This window comes from Polypterus senegalus, chromosome 17, assembly GCF_016835505.1.
Source record: "Polypterus senegalus isolate Bchr_013 chromosome 17, ASM1683550v1, whole genome shotgun sequence".
Lineage (NCBI taxonomy): Eukaryota > Metazoa > Chordata > Cladistia > Polypteriformes > Polypteridae > Polypterus > Polypterus senegalus.
The window spans coordinates 28,320,121-28,341,290 of NC_053170.1; the positions used below are offsets into that span (position 1 = coordinate 28,320,121).

At 39.6% G+C, this 21,170-nt stretch overlaps 1 protein-coding gene across 2 annotated transcripts in view; it reads left to right on the forward strand.

The window, feature by feature from the left end:
- The window catches only part of nkain1 (sodium/potassium transporting ATPase interacting 1), a 447,372-nt gene that overhangs the window by 366,772 nt on the left and 59,430 nt on the right, over nt 1-21,170 (forward strand). The gene's annotated exons all lie outside the window — the stretch shown is intronic.

A 21,170-nucleotide genomic window follows, 5' to 3' on the forward strand; every position in this document is an offset into this window, starting at 1 on the left:
GTACTATGTCGTTCAGTCCAGTGATACTGGATGGTGGTGCACATCTTGTGCCCTCTGAGTATTGGGTTCTCTAAGAAAAACAAATGAGTTTGATCTGAGACAGCTGCGGATAATTAAGACAAGGTAGTACTGGAACCTTTTCTGGCTTTTTTGACCACAGTTCTTGCTCTTGTGTTTTTTTATTAGATGATCTTCTTCTTTTTCTACTATAGGTATTCCCATTTTTATGTAGGGTCTGGATGATCAATATTTTTAATACTTATGGTATTTAAGCCAGAACTTCACTTCATCTTGTCCTTCTCCCATTAATGTTTTTCATCTCCCGATCACTTTATCAAATCCGATCAAATTATATTTTGCTTGTCAAATTAAAATTATACATGGAGTACAATGTGTAGTGAAATGCTTAGTTGTTCAGCTCCGATGATTGTGCCTTTAAGAAGAATAACAAAAGATAGATAGATAGATAGATAGATAGATACTTTATTAATCCCAAGGGGAAATTCACAAAAGGTCAATAACAATAGTATGTGACTTTATAAATATTAAAAATCATTAATAGAATTTTAAAAATGTGATAGTAATAAATATAACTAAATAAAAAATGTAATTTAAGGGATTTAACAATAGTGATTCATGTGATTCTAGCTACTTTCCTTTCCTTATTCACGATACGGATAGACTGTGGGCAGAAGGTCCTCGTCAGTCCCTCTCAGCTGGTTGTCAGGCAGCGATAATATATAACTGACCACAATACAGAATAGATGCCGTTCTTCGGAATGCTGGTATCATTGATAATTTTCTTTGCCCCAGTCCGACATCGATTGGTTAGGAAGTGCGTGTCCAGTGTTGTGTACAGCTCATCACACCACTCTCTGCAGAGCCTTGTGGTCCATCTGTGTGCTGTTCCCAACCCAGGCAGTAATACTTCCAGAATACTTCCATTGTCAGAATGCTTTCAGTAGTGGATGTGTAGAAGATATTAAGTATTTTGGTGGGCACGCAGAAATCCCAGAGGCATCTAAAGTGGTAAAGACCTTGTCATGTCTTCTTTACCAAGGTGTTAGTGTGTTTGGCCATGGTCAACCTCTTTGTGATCATACCAGAGGCAGCTTTAAACCATCTACTCAGACAACTGCTATCTAAGCTCCAAAATCACTCTTGGTTTAGGGATCCTCTGTTTTTATTCCAGTAACACCAGGCTGGAACTCCCTCTAGAGGCCTCTGGTGTCCCCGTACCTCTGGGGTTTCTGTTGTCCTTGAAATGTTGGGCATTTGCTGCATGTCCTCTCAAAGAAGACTCACTGTAAACTTCAGTCATGCATTCATGGATCTCCTTTGGCTTTTTCCCTTCATTTGTGAGAAATTTTATCACTGAGCATTCCTCCAAATCAAGCATTTTCTTACTTGATTCTCACGGGGACTCTCCTGACATCCTGTCTCTTGGAGTGTTAGACTCGCACTGTGCCACAACTGTGCATGAGTAACCTTGAGACGTGTCAGTCACAATAGGCCCCATACTTGATTCAACATGCTTGCTACTTTCTTTCCTACTGAGATAGATAAATTATTGAACACCCCTCGTGTATATATATATATATATATATATATATATATATATATATATATATATATATATATATATATATATATATATATATATATATATATATATAGCTGCACGGTGGCGCAGTGGTAGCGCTGCTGCCTCGCAGTTAGGAGACCGGGTTCGCTTCCCAGGTCCTCCCTGCGTGGAGTTTGCATGTTCTCCCCGTGTCTGCGTGGGTTTCCTCCGGGCACTCGGTTTCCTCCCACAATCCAAAGACATGCAGGTTGGGTCGATTGGTGATTCTAAATTGGCCCTAGTGTGTGCTTGGTGTGTGGGTTTGTTTGTGTGTGTCCTGCGGTGGGTTGGCACCCTACCCTGGATTGGTTCCTGCCTTGTGCCCTGTGTTGGCTGGGATTGGCTCCAGCAGACCCCCGTGACCCTGTATTCGGATTCAGCGGGTTAGAAAATGGATGGATGGATATATATATATATATATATATATATATATATATATATATATATATATATATATACTAATAAAAGGCAAAGCCCTCACTCACTGACTCATCACTAATTCTCCAACTTCCCGTGTGGGTGGAAGGCTGAAATTTGGCAGGTTCATTCCTTACAGCTTCCTTACAAAAGTTGGGCAGGTTTCATTTCGAAATTCTACGCGTAATGGTCATAACTGGAAGCTGTTTTTCTCCATTTACTGTAATGGAGATGAGCTTGAAACCCGTGGGGGCAAGTTTCGTGTGACATCATCACGCCTCCCACGTAATCACGCAGTACATAGAAAACCAGGAAGACCTCCAAAAAGCGCTGAAGAAAACATGCATTATATAATTGAGAAGGCAGCGAAACAATAAGAAGCGAGCGAGTGACATATACTACCATATTCATGAGTTCTGCTACTTCGGAAACAAAGCACGATGTAAACCTACACTTTAAATTAAGTTCATAGACAGGCTGCCAAACGTCAGCGGCAATCCAATAGCAAACTCCCACTAAATATTCACAGGTGAAGGACTGTGCTTATGCAGAGGAAGATGAGATGGTCAGGGTGGTGTTTGGCACAAACTCAGCGAAACTGCGAGAGAAAGTTTTAAGTGCCAGGACTAAAGTAACATTAAATACAGCCATGGACATAGCACGAGATGGCACCAGCACAGCTGGGAAACTTCGATGCATGTACACCGACGCTCACGTGAACTGACGAGTGCACAGATAAAAGCAACAGTTCCAAAGAGCGCTGAACAAAAACCGAATTACACAATTGAGAAGGCAGCAAAAAATATGAAGCGTCTGATACATACAAGCATATTCATAAATCCAGCTACTGCGGAAACAAAGCACACGGTGGAAAAAGTCAATGTCCCGCTAAAGGAAGACAGTGTAAAAAACCCGTGCATGCAGTGTGTCAGGTCTCAGATAAAGAAGAAGACGAGCTGTTTATTGATGCAGTAAGAAACGAATCGATGAATGAAACCTGTCATCTTTACAACGATTGACAAACACGGAATGTAACTTGAACACAACACATCCTACAAATACGAACCTGATTGAAAGAAATAATGATAATCAAATCCTTGATGACAGCAACACTCAGTAACACTCACAAAACAAATACTGTATATTGACAGTCATGTTACGTTATTTTTAAAATGTTCCCTTTTCTTTTTCTACCTTTTTTAACACACTACTTCTCCGCTGCGATACGTGGGTATATATATATATGTAACATACACATATATAACACTTAACGCGTTAATCAAGTCTAGCTTATGATGCTGCAAGTTATTGCGAAGCTAGCTCACACGATGCTGAAGAGAAAAGTTGATTCTGAAAATAGAGCCTTTAAAAACCGATGGGAGGCTGAGTATATGTTTACTGAACCCGTGTGTCTCATTTGTGGAGCTAATGTGGCTGTAATTACAGAATTTAATCTAAGACGGCACTATGAGACAAAACATCAGGGTAACCTCAATGCAATGCAGAAGATACAGAAAGCAGAAGAATTAAATAAGAATCTGACACTTCAGCGGACGTTTTAACCCGTGCACAATCACAAAGTGATTTCAAGTGAAGCTGCTTTTATGGGAGACACAAATGCACCAGTGCAACTTGCCCCACTTTCCCTGTTGCCAAGTAATGTTAAACCAAGTCGTCACTACGGTGTTCCCAAATACGCACTTTGCTGATAAACTGAGCGCACTGAGTTTGCACGGCGCTTTGGTGACTTTGAAGAACAAAAAGTCCGTCTACATGCGGCTCGAACCTTGTGCATGTTTGGTAGCACATATCTGTGTGAGAAGCTCTTCTCAGTGATAAAGACTAACAAAACAGCACACAGGAGTCGCCTCACTGATGAGCACCTGCAATCCATCCTGAGAATCTCCACAACACAGAACCTCACACCAAACAGAAACGAACCTGTGGCCAAAAAAAGATGCCAGGCGTCCAGCTCTAAAATGACATATGAGCAAAGACAACTGAATGATTTGATTTGTTATTGCTGAAAAGAACACATTTTATTTATATTTCTAGGTTTTGTTATGCACCATGTTCATATTTGAATTTGTATAATTTTGACAGGATATATTTTTATGGAGAGCAAAATCTTTTGGGATATTTAAAATCTAAGTTTATTTTTTATCTAAAATTACATAAGACTAAAGAAATTTGAATGTTTGTTCTTTTAACGTTTACTTTATTTCTAACTTGTATAATTTAGACAGGATATATTTTTATGGAGAGCAAAATATTATAAGTTGTTTAAGGTTTGAGTTGATTTATTCACGAATAATATTCCTGTCTGTTTTTACCATTCCTACCAAAAATATTTCTGTCGACTAAATAAAAATTCCTTCTATTTAAAATTTAAATAGAACTTCAACAAATACGATAGTTCATAATATCCACGCAGAATTGCACGTAAGAGCGGGAGTTATCCGTTTTAGCAAGCAGCGTATTGCACTGATACGAAATAGCTGTGTGTGTATATATGTAGATATGTATGTATATGTATATATATGTTTATATATGTGTGTGTGTATGTATATATATATATATGTATTTGTGTGTATATATGTGTGTGTATGTATGTATATATGTGACAGCAACACTCATCACTCACAACAGTGACAAAACAATTACATTGACAATCATGTTACATTATTTTCAAAATGTTTCCTTTTCTTTTTCATTGCTTCTTTAACACACTACTTCTCCACTGCGCGGGTATTTTGCTAGTATATATATATATATATATACTAGCTGTGTAAGCCCGTGCTGTAAAAAACCCGGGGTCCTAGAAACTATTGAAATCGTCAGAAAAAAAATTGAAATGTAGAAATGTCAGGTTAAATCAAAGGAACTACTCTGGGCATCTCTCTCCTAGGTTTCATTTTGCTGATGTGCTCATCTCCCTTGCGTAAGAGTTTCTCTTTTCTCAGCGGTTTTACTTTAGTAACAGAGTCGCTTTCTTCTTCCGACACGTTAACTTGGGGCCGCCTTGCCGGCTGTAGTAGTCTCACACTTCTGGGTCTGACAAACAGACAGACACACTTCAACACGTAGACGTTTGGTTTTCTGTTTCCTCTGAGGTGGAGCCCTTACTCCACCTTTCATTTCCGGGCTGGACAGACACACGCACTTCCATGCATAGATGTTTATATATATACAGTATATATATATTTATTTATACATAGCTTAGAAACATATGCTGTGTAAATATACATGTATATAAATGTTTATCTTTTATGATATGTAACCCAGTCCCCTGCTGCCCTTATAGAACATGGCAGAAACATTTGTGGTTTGAGCTAAGGCAGACAGACGTTTGAGATAATTAAAGTTGGTGTCACATTAGATGACTTCTGGTTGAAGGAAATATCAAACTTGACGACAGCAGTTGCTGATCTTGTCGCCTACATTACACTTATAGAAATCGCTGGGTTTTTCCATTCTGTCGTGACACACAAAGCACGGGACATCAGACAGGCAGGCATCTCTTCTCTTTGTGAGGTCCGAAACACCCGAGTTCCTTCTGTATTTGCCGCTGAAATGTTATTTGTTGTCAGCTCAGATGCACACAGAGATGGTCTCACCGCTTACTGAATCAGACCTGTTTGATTTTGTTGGTTTGAGTCGCAGAGTGGTTGGACGAAGCCTCTGGGGATGTCGCACCACAAGACTGGCCTGAAAATTGCTGGAAAAGTTGTGTAAGGGCCTTAAGATCTTTATAACTCACTAAGAATGGCATTGGAGAGTGTCGACGTGTTACATGTTGATTAGCTTATGCATATGCAAGTATGAATTTCATTGAACTGCTTACATATGAGAATAAGGACCCTATAAACCTACGTATATTTTGAGTGGATACGTCATGCCATATAAAGCCCCTATTTTCAGACATCTACTATCCTAATGCATTTGGTGTAGTTTGCCTACAGCATCCGTCTTTCAGTGTGGCTGACCCAGGACAGTCGGATTTTACAATTAAAAAAACCCACATTTATATTTGTAAATATTGTGTGATGTTTCTCAAATTATAACATTAAGTTTCGTGTTTATTTTGCCTTTCATTTTGTATATTGTATTTTTTTTTTACCACACTAGCCTCATAAGTGCAAGTGCACATGATAGGAATTCTTTGAGTTGAATTAAACACACATTCACATTAAACTCTCTGCAGTCTCTGCCGTTGAAGATGTGCCGCTCACTAATCCTTTTTTTTTTCCCCACAGGTTCTTTTGCCCAAGCTGGCAGCACATCAGTAATAGTGTGGCTCTTTTCTTTTGATTCATCTTTGATTAGACAGTCTTTTTTGGTTTTTATTTTAAACCAAAATATGCCATTTACTGTCCTTTTTGGTGATATTCTCTGAATGTGTTTCTGTGCGTATTACCGTCACATTTTTCGAAACAGTTTTGCTCGTACTTTGTTGATGAGCAGACTGTTTGCTATGTTAAACAGACGGCTTATTAAGTCAAATTATATCTACAAGGCACAATGTTGTAAATTAATTGCTGCCAGTTATATTAATTTAATATACTGTTAAACCTTTATGGGTGTTTGCAATTGACCCAGCATATAAAAGGTGTTTGTTGGTTCTGGAGGTTAATGATGATGCCTGAGCTCACATTGCCCTAAAACTAACAGCACGGCCAGCCAGTCAGTCAGGCTTATGCTTCTCTGCTGCCGTTGATTGCAGTATGTCAGATTTTTGTGATTAATCTCGTCCGCTGGGAAGCCTTGCCTTGAATACTTAATTTATTTTCAGGTTTTGTCCACAGTGTGCCTACTGTACCCGCAAGTTGGGGCTATCACTGTGGAAGTCATATGCGCCTTTTGTTATTAATTGTAAGGTAGTAAAGTACACAACCTCAGAAGTATTAATAACTCGTCCTTTTGTTATGTGTTTCTCCTTTGTTATTCGTCCTTTTGTTATTTTTTTCCTCCTTTGTTATTCAGTCTCATCATGAGAAATGAGACAAGGTAGAAAACATAGGCTTGCTGTAACATTCAGGTGCTTTTTGAGACTTCATAGAAGATGAAGTTTTAAAAATTTTGTTTATTTAGATGGAGATGTCACATTTTTATTTATTAAATATTTTTGTAATATAGTCATAATACATAGTAACATATTAGAATGTCATTACACATATTAGCATATAAAATTAATGTATTAATAGCATTTTACGATATAACATGTTGTCATTAGGAGGCCCAAAAACAGCAAAATGGGAGTGAGACCTCTTAAAAAGACCGTAAAGGCAGGGCCTTAACTTACCAGCCTGCCCAAGGAGACTCACCCCAAATCCTGCTATCCTCAAAACTGCTTAATCCCGGCTTCAGGCCTAGCAGACTTCAAAAATGGGAAGCTGGCAAATAATTAGAAATGTCACAAAATATAGCAAAATCCCCACCAGAACAAGTATAACAGAAAACCGTCATTTGCATGAACAGGGCTAACAAGAAATCTTTATATTAAAAAAAAGGATTTGTTAGAAAAGAACAAACAAAGGCAAAAAAGGAGTTGCCTAAAAGACAATCCTAAACATAAAAATCTTAATCTACAATTCCAGAAAACAAAATTCAGTAATCAGAGCAAATAGATTTACAAAGAGACAGGAGTTAAAAACTCCTTCACACTAGAGTGTTCTCCTGATCACAGTTGCTATGGTCCTTTAAAAAGGTTATATTCCAAAATCATGTAGTTGACCAAAAAACTAGCCCATTCCAAATGGATTAGGTACATACCATTGAAGCCACTTTTTGGGGGCTCAGAGTTATAGAAAAGCTATATACTATCAAACAGAGGTTTCTCTCCTTTGTAAGACATTCTTGTGAATTATGAAACTTTATTGCATTTTAGATTTTTTTAAAGCAAGCTTTTTTTTCTTTTGTTCTTTATTTCGCCTTATACAATTTCTCGTATTAGGAATTTGTTAGTTTTCGCATACCCCTTGGGGTCAGAGCTCAGGGTCAGCCGTTGTACAGCGCCCCTGGAGCAATTGAAGGTTAAGGGCCTGTGGACAGACAAATGGAACAACAACAATAGGTGCTTCCCTATATTATACAAAAACGACTAAAAAAGAAGAGCTTTGTGGTAAGAAACAAAAATCCTAAGTGGGCTAGCATTTAAAATTTTATCCATAGTCAATCACATTTCTTCTGGTGGAGTGTTGGCCATAATCATAAGCTCTTCGGGCCTCATGTATAAACATTGCGTATGCACAAAAATGGCGTAAAGCCCTACACATTTTCACAGTAGCTCCAACCGTGGCATACGCAAGTTCTCCGCTTGGTTTTACAAACTGGCGGCACCCAGCATCAAAGCAGTGCTACTGTTCCAGTGTGGTTTCCCTTTCTTTTTTAGATCCACATCCCTGACGCGGCTTTATAAATACACTGAAATTAACCGCATGGTGTTTATTAGTTTAATGCATCTGATTGTAATTAACCTGTAGCAATATAATGGTCCGCAGAATGGTCAAACTATTCTAAATACCATAGCTGCTTTAGCGTTGTTACTCTCACTACACCTTCTTCTTCTTCTTTCAGCTGCTCCTGTTGGGGGTTGCCACAGCGGATCATCTTTTTCCATATTACTCTCACTGCACCACTCTGAATATTTATATCACTGTATCTGAGTGTGAATCACAGCTGTACAGTAGCTGATCGGAAAAAGAATTATCAGTATACAGCATCAAGCACACGCTGCCTCAGCCATGCTGTCTATTGAACTGCACTCATACGGCAAACGCTTCAGGGCCTTTCTTCACGGTTCAGAAACAGTTTCATCCCAAGAACTCTAAACGCACTCAATCAGTTCATCAAGTGCTCCTTGTAGAACTGTTTGTACTTATAAGTATAATCACCTCACTGTAAACTTGCACTACAGTCATAATATTGCACAACCTGGGCCACTTTATAAAGCTTGTATTTACATATGATGACGATATAATTTTTAAGATTAAATGCAGCAAAATATGTTTATTATATTATACAGATAAAACTTTAACTTCATGTAAATAATCTATATTGTTAATAATTAAACATGTGAAGACACAGTGCCACAGCGCTAGCAAGGTACCGGCGCTCTGTTCACGGATTGTTCATGCCTAGTGCTGTATTCTTGCTGGGGCTGCCGCGACAAGGGATATTTCAATGTTCCTTAAATGTTTTGAAGAATCGGCGCTCTAAGCTTACAGATGGCTTAACGTCTATTACAGAGCTGATTGTGTGGCAATTGGTTACTTGGAGAAAGAAAAGGAAGGACAGGAATTGGAGGTTAGTACGTTTGAAAGAGACACTACTGCTGCAATAAAGTATTTCATGGAAGGTTGCATATGGCGCAGCAAGCATTTTGTGTGAGACATGAACAATCACTACGCCACCGTGTTCTCATGTTTAATAATGTGCTTTAACTCCTATCATCATGAAAATTATATCAAGTATACATCTCAGTATTTTAATTATTCAGACAGCTGTAATATCACGAATGTAATGGATTCTGTGTCCTGTCGGAGGAAGAGAAAGACGGTTTAAGAAGCACGTAGTGATTCACACACATAGAGCACATAGAAGATCAAATACAAAACAAAGCATTTAATGTGCTACTTTAGTTATGATGGGATTTGAGAAACTAGCAAATTAAATGATTTTAAGATGAAGTTTATGATGTCCTACTTTAATGACAAAATAAACTACGTGATTAAAGTGGAGATTTAGAGATTAAAGTTGACATTTCGTGTTTTTGTCCCACTGTGTGCCTATTTTTTTTTCTCTGTACCCTAATAAGCTTTTATATGACAGTCAGATGGTGGGCTACGACTCGCCTTTTCACGACGACTTTGATATCTGACAACTTATGTTTTATTTCAGGCACTGTGCGACTTTGTCAACTTGAGCTTTCGAGTTTCTCTGACACTCTATGTCACTCGATCAACTTCCTTTTGTTGTTTATACCATTGTTTAAACTAACAAATAATACATTCTTCCTTTCCTTCAGTTCATATTCGCTGAAATTCATCTATTTACCCCTTGCTTTTGCCATTGCCTTTTCACAGAATGCTGAGCTTAAGGGCTATTTATATTGATTTGTATATTCAAAGAGATGTAATTCTGAGAGGAGTTGGGGCGGGACAGCAGGCACGTGCATTACTTTTCACGCTGACCGGGATTTATGAAACAGAAGAACGTGGAAGTTGCCGTTCGCACAGATTTATGCATCTGGATATTTTTGTGCGTACACATATTTCCGCTTTTGTCCATACGCCATGTTATAGTGTGAATTCTTCACACGGCATTATGAATGAGGCCCCTGGTGAGGCATTTTTTATTTATAAATATGCCTTTGTGTAACATTGCTAGCTTCAGTTATCACAATTGTGAGAAAACTGACGTGAAAACTTGAATACATTTAACAAGGACTTAGGAGTCTTCCTGGGCTTCTTATCTCACCCTGTAAGAGGACTTGGAGGATCCCAGTATTTTGTTCCTGGTCATGTCAGTACTCCTTTATATCCTTGGAGTGCCTCCATTTTGATCAGTTTCCTTCATAGCAAAATTTAGTTCGTAAAGCTGTGTGCGTGTTTTGTTTTGTTTTGCTTTTTACTTACTGGCAGTTGTTTGGATTTGTTTCACTCTGTCCGATCTTTTCCTTGCAGAAGAAAGCCATGGAAGTTGTGACCTCTCAGTCATAGGAAAGGTTCAGTTGCAGTGCAGCTTTGGACCACTGAGATCTAGCAAGATATTGCAATGATTCGCCCCTCTAACGCGTGTGGGACAGAAAATTTGCAACACAATTCCAAAGTGCTATTTTAATTATCAGAATAGAAACTGGGCCAGCTGTCATGGACCCAGGCTTGAAGCGGATTTAGAACAGGAGTAGAGAGACTTTGTTCACTCGCACTGTTGTACCCACATGGAATAAAAGTTCACAATCTATAGCCACAGAGATTTATTTAACTCGACATGCAATATTTTATCAGTTGCCATGTGGCTGGTCTGCTCAGGGTTGATTGGTGCCTCTAAAAACCGAGGGGAGTGGAAGGCAGCGTATAACATAACATAACAAACACTCACAGAGCAAATTATTAGGCAACACCCATACATCTGCTTATCCATGCAATTATTAAATCAGCCATTCATGTGGCAGCAGCAAAATGCATCAAATCCTGCAGATACACATCAGGAGCTTCAGTTAATGTTCACATCTGACACCAGAGTCTGCTCAGAATGGGTGAAAAACAAACATTCAGTGAGCAAACATTTTTGTGGGGAGAAAGGGAAAAGTGTTTCCCACGTGTGTTGTGCTGGAACTTGTGTCTCTGCCTGTCTGTGTCGGGGTTAGGGCAGCTGGAACATCCCTGGTTTCCACAATATATAAAAGAAAACATATATGACATAGTCACAGAAGTACGGCACGTTTGATATATCTTGTAATAGGTTTTATGTTTCATATAATATGACACGATATACTGTCTGTAAATACAACCAACATTGTTAGTTGCAAAGTCTTCATCAGTATCGCTTCACTTTCAAAACGAGTTACACACGAGCACGGGCAGCCAAGATGACACAAGTACATGATGTGCAAAAATACACGCAATTCAAACACTCGGATTTAGCTGACAGTTACATATTTTATTCAGAAATGGTGGTGCGCCAGGCTGTCTACAAAAATGTATAGAATCTCTTTAACTAGTCAATATAAAAATTTAATTAAGATGTTGTTTCTACATACAATTTTTTTCTGTTGGCATTTTCAAAGGCAATGTGGGGCTCAGCATTTGTCTGTTGAACTTGGGACAGTCCCGCTCAAATCGGGATGTCTTGCAACCCCGGTTGTGCTAAACAGTGCTGCATCCTTCAAAATGGAGACAGCTCTTGAATACTAAAGAAGAAGCATAGTTCTTCATAATTTTTCAAAATGGTAGCTTGAGTCTGATTGAAGGTAAATCAGCTCATTCATTCTTCATCATTACTATTGCTGGGGCTCATCCAGGATTGGTCCTTGGCCTTAGACTCTGTGCTGTTATGGTAAACTCCAGTCCAAGGTTTGGACCCTCTTGACTAGGCAGCTTCACAAAATTGATGGATGAATCCTGCTGGATGTCGCCTCGAGTGTTTATTCCTGCCTAGCCTCCCATATATCTGCAGCCCTGGTAAACGTGTAGTAGACTAAAGAGCCTGAGGTAACGGATGGATGCCTCTTAGCTGTGTTACCCATCCTGGGCTGATTTCCACGTTAAACATCATCTTACAGAATAAGCTCTGGCTTTTTCCAGCCTTACACTTGATTTAAGCAGGTTGATAAATAATATAGAATGTAGCAAATAATATCAACTTGGGAATGCAGTTCTTTCAGGGGTTTCTGCCGACAAGGACCTCAATCTCAACATAAAGGGACACAGACAAAAGTAGAAACTTAGGCCCACTCAAAGCAGAAACTGGAATTAGAAGCTTAAAATATTAGAAAAGGTGTGACGAGAACAGGCCATTCAGCCCGACGAGCTTGTCCATCCTGTTCACCTAGATCTGGGGTGTCGAATTCCTGTCCTGGAGGGCCACAGTGGCTGCAGGTTTTCATTCTAACCATCTTCTTTATTAGTGACCAGTTTTTGCTGCTAATTAACTTCTTTTGCCTTAGTTTTTAATCAACTTGACTCAAGCCCCTTAGTTGTTCCCTTTTCCTTAATTAGCAGCCAAACAATAATGAGACACAAAACAAGCTGCCACATGACCAGCTCACCTGTGCCCATCACACAATATCTGAAAATAAAGAAAGGTGAAGGTCTCAGTAAGGTTGATCTCTCAGGTCACCAAAACGTTTTGACAATGTTCTTAGAAAAAACAGAAAATCAACAGTTTTGGAAATGTCTGCTATGGCAGAATGAGAGCAGCAACAAGCAAAGGAATTAAATAACGGGTTTAATTAACAGCAAGAATTGGCTTCTCATTAAGAAACAGGTTAGAGTGAAACTGGTTGGTCATCTGTTGGCTCGTCTCACATCTCATTTCTGTTTGGCTGTCATTTAATGAAGAAAAGAATCAATTCAGAGGACTGAATCCTTAAAAACAAGGGAAAAGAAGTTAATTAGCAGTGAAAACTGGTCACTGATTAGGAAAAGGGTTAGAATGAAAACCTGCAGCCACTGCGGCCCTCCAGGTCTGGAGTTAGTTCAGCACCTGTGACTTAGATTGTCCAAATTAACATCAAGTCGAGATAAGAAGGTCCTGACAGTCCTACTCTCCACCACACAACTTGGTCATTTATTCCATGTGTCTGGTTCTTTTCATGACGAAAAACTTTTGTAATATTTGCACAAAATCTGCCCTCAACAAGTTTCCAACTGTTCTTATTGCAGAATTTATTTTGAAGTAACAACTGGGATCCACTGGACTAATTCCTTTCATAATTTTAAGCACTTCAATCATGTCACCTCTTACTCTTCAGTTGCTTAAACTGGGAAGGTTCACCTCCTTCCATCTCTCCTCATACCTCTAGTTGATCTTCTCTGGACTTTCTCTAGTGCTGCTGTGTCTTTTTTGTAATATGGAGACCAAAACTGCATGCAGTACTCCAGGTGAAGCCTCACTAGTGTGTTATGTAAATTAAACATAACTTCTCTTTACTTGTACTCCTCACCTTGTGATATGTAACCTAACTTCTCATTAGCTTTATTAATCGCTTCTGTCCGCTGTCTAGATAGTGACAAGTCCACTGTGACTCCCAGGTCCTTCTCATAAGAAGTACTTTCAAGTTCCAGACCTCCCATCGTGTATTCAAATCTAACACTTTTACTTGCTAAATGTGACACTTTACACTTACTTTCATAAAATGTGGCCAAGCTTGTGTCTGTCCAAGTCCCTCGGTAACAGTTTAGCTGATTCCACATTATTTGCCCTTCCACCTAGTGTGGTATTATCTGCAAACTTCACCAGCTCATTGATTATATTCTTGTGTCGATCTTTTTTGTATGCTAAAAAGAGCAGCAGCCTCAGCACTGATCCATGAAGGATTCCTTGGCAGTTGTGAGAGGCAGCAATGTTGCTTTTCACCCTGAGTTCTCTTTCTCTCCTTCTCCTTCCTCCCACGCATGGCAGTCCCCATTTCTTCATAATGCCCACCTTCCCACTCTGAACTCAACTGTCTGTTGCAGTAAGCAGCTATTGTAAACATCATTGATATCTACTTTCAGGTTTCTTCCTGGAATCAATCTTTGGGGCATCCAGACCCATCAGGACACAATGGACATAAGCCTTGAAGGGCCGAGAATAGAATTGGCAAGTATGTCTTTGCCAGGCTGACAAAAAAAATGTACCTGAAGCCAGCAGCAAGATATCTGTGGCCAAACAAAGAAAGCCTTCTGATGCACATCGTGATAATATTAATGTCTTCCACAAGCCATAAATAACACATGCAGTGTGCGCTCCTCATTAGATGTTCAGCACCAGGGGCTTTTATAGATTGGAGTTAGAGTGTGAACTTGTCAATAAGTTACTGTATGTCCTTCAAACCTGTCAGGTAATTTGGGCAGCTATTTTACCTTCTAATCTTCATATTATTATTATTATTATTATTATACCTTTTTGACAAATTATTGCTGCCCTTAACCTGAAAATTGCTCCGGGGGACGGTACAATTGCTGATTCTGCACTCTGACCCCCAAAAGGTCAGGCGAAAAGACAATTTCCCTTTGGGGCTTAGTACAGTGTGCAAAAAAAAAAAACACTGAAAACATTTATTATCTTCTTTCATGGTTTGTTTTTAACTTTCTCCATCCCTTTTGAGCTCTGCATTACAGTACCTTTGGTTGGCTATTCCAGTTTTTTAAGAGTGGTATTCATTAAAATATCACATTCCTGGACGTTGCCATTTTCAGTATTAGTTGGTTGGTGTGACATTTACAATTTTTACATTTATTTGCTAAGCAGAAGATTTTATCCAAATTGAATTAGAAAAGAGGTCAACATAATTGGGTCTGGGGAAATATTTTGAAACAAGTGTTACAGGACGGCATTATAAAATTGACCATCACAAGTGAAAATCTCATAACAAAATACAAGCGAGTTATCAGTTAGACAGAAATTCACCAGGCAGGAGGTTCTTCACACGCTCCTTAAACACACTGAGGAAGTCATACGTTGAAATGGAAATGAGTTACATGAGTTACACATGAAAAGATTTGATGCCGTGCAGAGGTCGCCATTCATCAGTCGACCCGAGTGGTCAGGAAGGAGCACGGGACCTCTTAAGTGTCTCCATATACAGTCAACCCTCGTTTATCGCGGTTAATCCGTTCCAGACTCTGCCGCGATAAATGAATTTCCGCGAAGTAGAAACCATATGTTTGTGTGGTTATTTTTATATATTTTAAGCCCTTATAAACTCTCCCACACTGTTAACATTATTAGAGCCCTCTAGACATGAAATAACACCCTTTAGTCAAACGTTTAAACTGTGCTTCATTACAAGACAGAGATGGCAGTTCTTTCTCACAATTAAAAGAATGCAAACATATCTTATCTTCAAAGGAGCAGCGCTCGCTAAGAAAAGCAAACAATCAAAAAATCATTACGTACTTTTAAGTATACAGAAGCACGGCGATAAAGCGGCATTTTGTAGAGGAGCGTCCTATCTTCTAGGCAAACAGCCACTGTGTAAACAGCCCCCTCTGCTCACACCCCCTCCGTCAGGCAGCGAGAGACAGAGAGAAGCAAACAAAACAAGCGCCACGCGGGAAGCATATCTTTTAGCATTGAGGAGTTTTAGTTAATATGTAATACATGCTCTGATTGGGTAGCTTCTAAGCCATCCGCCAATAGCGTCCCTTGTATGAAATCAACTGGGCAATCAAACTGAGGAAGCATGTAACCTAAATTAAAGACCCATTGTCCGCAGAAAGCGGCGAACCAGCGAAAAATCCGTGATATATATTTAGATGTGCTTACATTTAAAATCCGCGATAGAGTGAAGCCGCGATAGTCGAAGCGCGATATAGCGAGGGATTACTGTATATATATTTTGTTGCTGACCCATTGATTACTCTGTAGGCAAACGTCAAGGACTTGAACTTAATACGTGTTGCTACAAAGGGCCAGTGCAGTGATATGAATAGAGGAGTGACGTGTGCCCACCTCGGCTGATTGAACACCAGGTATGCCACTACGTTTTCAGTCATTAGTACTGTTACTGGGCTGACACCTTTATCTAATGTGACTTACAACATTTGAGATACAATTGGTTACATTTCTCTTGTTTTTCCAGTTGGAGTGCAGGCAGGTGAAGCGCCTTGCTCAGGGTCACACTGTGTCATCGATGGGATCTGATCCCAGGTCTTAAGCACTGCACCACACACTGCCTGCCATCATCTGCACAGGCTTGGTGACACATGGCACTACCCCTGCCGGCAGACGGTTGTAGCAGTCCAGACATCACCAGACCAATGCCTGGAAGAGGACTTGTGCTGCATACTCTGCCAGATGTAGTCTTGTGGATGTCGCATTGACTGAATCTATAAGACCAGGAGACCGTAACAAAATGGTCCCTGATCTAACAAAAAGCTTAGAATGGGTGAAAATGACTGACAAACATACAGCGTACTGCTGTACCCAATGTATCTAATCCAACTGAAACATGGTGGATATCTAAACAAGTAACACTCAAAGCACACATCACCCCATCAAGCATAACTCAAGTGAAGGCCTTCTGACAGAAAGAACATGAATCTCATCAAATAAAAAGGAAGTCAGTAGCAGAATTCCAAGATTTTATTTACGATAAGGAGAAGAACATTTCCATAGCTGAATGAAACATAAATGATACTGCTATGCAATAAACAGGTTATTTATGATTAAGAATATGTGATTTTTCTGTATCTTGACAGCTGATACATTATGTAATGCTAATATGGTAAATTCCTCCTCTTTTTGTGATGTGCAAATCCTCTCTTCGAAATTACCTTCAACTTTGTAATGATTATTATTCATATCCATCCATTTTCTAAACCTACTTTTCTTATGGGAAAGTTGGAGCAAACGACATAGGAACAATCCCTGGCCGGGTTGCCAGCCCATCATAGGATGAACACACGCACACACACACGCTAGGGCCAGTTTAGCAACTTCGATCCACCTAACGAGCACAGCTTTGGACTGCGGGAGGAAACTGGAGCACCTGGTGGAAATCTGTACAGACCCAAGGAGAACGTGCAGACTAGACACAGGGAGCACTGGTTGAGCCCCGTCTCCTTGTTGCAAGGCAGCAGCACTAGCATTGATAGGCCAAGCTGTCATTATTGTTGTGTTACAAAGCCTTGAAATCACTTACTTTTGTTTTTTTTTTTTTTTGTTTGGTGCTTCCTGATTTCCCAGTATAAGAAAATCCACAAATATGATAAACCATTTACCAATGTTGCCCTTTTGTTCACAAGCCACGGCCTAGCTCTCCCATGGAGGATGTTTTAGTATATTTGTTGGACATTTGTTGTACAGTATATGTTTTAAATGTTTTACAGCAGGCTCCCTTTTCTGGGCCTGTGTAGGCCAAAGCTTGAAGGTGGGAGTTGGGAACTGGCTGACTTGGAGTCCACCTTATTTGGACAGGATGGTGAAGGTCCTGGCCTGCTTTGTGGAACATTTTGAAGACCTCACACCACATTTTGCTTCATTTTTGACAGCTTGCTTTGTTGGTTTAGAGCCTTGCGGTTTTTCATTTTCCCCTCAGTGTTCTTTGGTTTAACAAGTTTTAATATTTTTTTGTTGTTTTTGTTTTATGACTCCAGTCTTCTCCTGTTTCTTGACCTCAGATTTTTTGTTTTATTTGCTCAATTCTGGATTTGGCCTTTGGCTGCTTTTCTATGTATGACCGTCAGCCTGTTTTGTGTGGTTAAAATCAAATTGTTTCACCAACATGTCTGCTTCTTTTCCTTGCATGATATGATTCATGCAGTTAGTCTTGCTTTATCGTAGGGCCATTACTTTGCCTTTTCCTCCTGGAGGACTGCTGTTGTAGGTTCTGTGATTCTTGTGGGCACATTTGGGTGAGCGACCCTGCACCACAGGCACCACAGTTTGTTTTCTGTCCTGTGTGTTACTGTTCCTTGTCCCTTGTTCATCCCTCTCTTGTGCTTATTGGTCTAATAAACACTTTCTAATGTTAATAGAAAATAATAATTACAAATATAAAACGCACGGACGGCCAACCAAGAACTTCCACCACCTGTGAGCTGCGACTGTTTTTAATTCCCATTGTCATTTTATTATTATTAACAATTCATTCATTAGTTGGAGAGATGAAATTTCAAGTATTCCTAAACCTTGTCCCAGGTTGTCAAAATTCACTCCACACTAACGCTGTTTCCATGTGGGCCTTGCAGTTTAGCACGCCATATGAGGTGGTGTTTTTATTTATGTGTTTATTTTTGATAGATGGCATATACTGTAAGGGATAGCATTTTTTATACATTTACAGCTTGCTGAACTTTATTATATTCCAGCGCTCCAACACATATTGCAGACATTTTGGTCAGAATAATGAAATCACTTGACACATAGTATCATTGCAGCTAGCAGAGATCCATCAGAAATTCCCTCAGTAAAGCAGGGAGCCTGCTGATTTATTGTTGTCGGTGTCATGAAGTACATTTTAAAGGCCAAAGGGCTCTCAGATTGTTACTCATTTTTGTTAAAAAAAAAAAAAGAATCTGACTTAATTCAAAAGTAAAACATAGATATGTAATACAATACATAAATACAAATTGTTTTTTAATATGAGATCCAGGCATCTGTATTTTATGTAACGCTTTTTCAGATGAGCACCATTTAGGAGGAATTTTCTAAATTATTAATTACTAGCTGTCCCCTGTGGCTCCACCTGCGTAGTAGTGAAACAGAACAAACTTTAAAAACCAATAAAAAAATTAAGCGAAAATGTAATCATTTGTATTGAGAAGAATTTATATTGATAGCTTTTGTATCCGAGGGCCTCTTGATGTACAATATTTTTGATTTTGCTATGAGAAGAGAGAATGTTGTTGTGATCTCTTTTGTAAAAATGTAAAAAGTTGGCAAGGTATCTCTGGCCAGACGGATGGTAGATACACTCCAATGTCAAACATTACCACTGTATCTGATCGTGTTCAGCTCTGATGGGAGAGCATCCCCCACGTGGGGAGAAGAGCACGTGGCCATGATATCTCTGCCAATGAGCACCTACCCTCTAAAACACACGTGGCTGTGATCTCTTTTTCTCAAAAATGTCAAACGTTACTCTTTAACAATCTCTAGATGATAATGTCTGCTGATGAAACAGGTATCGCTAGCTAAGCAGAGGCAAGGTATGCTCCAACACGTGGCGAGAGTTAGAGCGACTTGAACGGAGGCTGGCACATGAGTGAGGCCTGCCCGGCTCCCTACTCCTGAAGTCCTGCCTCCCCTCCCCTCTGCCAGCAGCCAGTCTATCGGATTCACGCAAATAAATCAGTGCCGCAACTGAACTATAATACTTAGTGCAATGAGAGAATTTGCAAAATAAACTGGAACTGTTATATAGTGTCTTTCCTTTCTATCTATCTATCTATCTATCTATCTATCTATCTATCTATCTATCTATCTATCTATCTATCTATCTATACTATCTATCTATCTATCTATATATCTATCTATCTATCTATCTATCTATCTATATATCTATCTATCTATCTATCTATCTATCTATCTATCTATCTATCTATCTATCCCTCTCTCTCTCTCATATCACTGTTTAAGTCCAGACATTGTGTTGAAGTGCTCAAGAAAGCTAATAAGATGCTTGGTTGTATATCACAAGGTTTGGAGCACAATAAGAAGGAGGTTACACGTAGAGTTTCATAACACACCATCAAGGTCTCATCAGGAGTACTGCATTCAGTTTTGCTCTCCATATTATGTAAAGGACATACTGTAGCAGCACTAGAGGAGATCCAGAGAAGAGCGCCAATGTTGATTCTGAGACTTGCAGGTCTGTTGAATCTTTTAAATTTAAGGAAACGTAGATTAAGAGGGGTCATGACTGAAACGTTCAAAATTATGAAGGGATTTAGTACAATGGATCCCAGTTGTTACTTTTAAATAAAGTCTGCATTAAGAACACGGGGGACACTGTTAGAAGCTCTTTAAAGGCAGTTATTGCCAAAATATTAAGAATCTTTTCTTCCCACAAAGAACCACAGATGCAGAATAAATGGCCAAGCAATGCTGTGAAGAGCTGGACTTTATTGACCTACATATCTTGACTTTATGTTACTTTGGACAATCTAGGTGAAGAGGATGGACCTGTGTGTTGGGTTGAATGGCCTATTCTCGTCTCAGCTTATTCTCAATCCATGGTCACAGAGGCCAGGGTCTGTCACAGCAGGATTGGATCAACCCTGCATGGGATGCCAGTCCATATAGTGCTAACTCACAGTGTCCAAATAAGATAACTTTCATATCTTTAGAATGTGGGAGAAGAAGCAGAGAAAACTCACTTCATTTCAGAGAACAGACAAAGGGAGAATGTGTAAACACAGTGAGCAGGCCAGGTATGAGCTCAGGACTCCACATGACTTCACATGAACAGCACATTACAACTTCCAGGGAAGTTCCGTTTGTTATTCAGGAAAGAATTTAAAGCTTTGGTCAGGGTCAAATCTGTGAGATGGGATTAGTGTTTGAATCTGCAGTATGTGGCTGCTCTGCCGCTAAATCACAGTCTGCATGAAACTGTAGCACTTGTGGCAGGCGGCTGATGGACAGTGCTGAGAAAGACAGGAAGATGGACAGTTTAAACCAAATGACTAACGCTGGGTTATACATGCCCCTATACAACAGATTGAAGATGTTGTTGGCACCCCGTGAGACCGCCTGCACGTCACACCACAGTGGTTTTGCTCATGCTGCTGTGACGGTGAACAGCTGGACTGCATTGGGGTGTAAACTGCAGACAGCAGAGCCCAAGTGTTCTGTCCTCAGGAGTCGGGGCTGCGATGACCGCAGAGGAACAGGGGAGGACAGGGAATGGCACGTACACTGCAGCTCTTCTAATTTAGTTAATGGGGACAAAAAAAAAGAAGAGAGTGCTAAAATC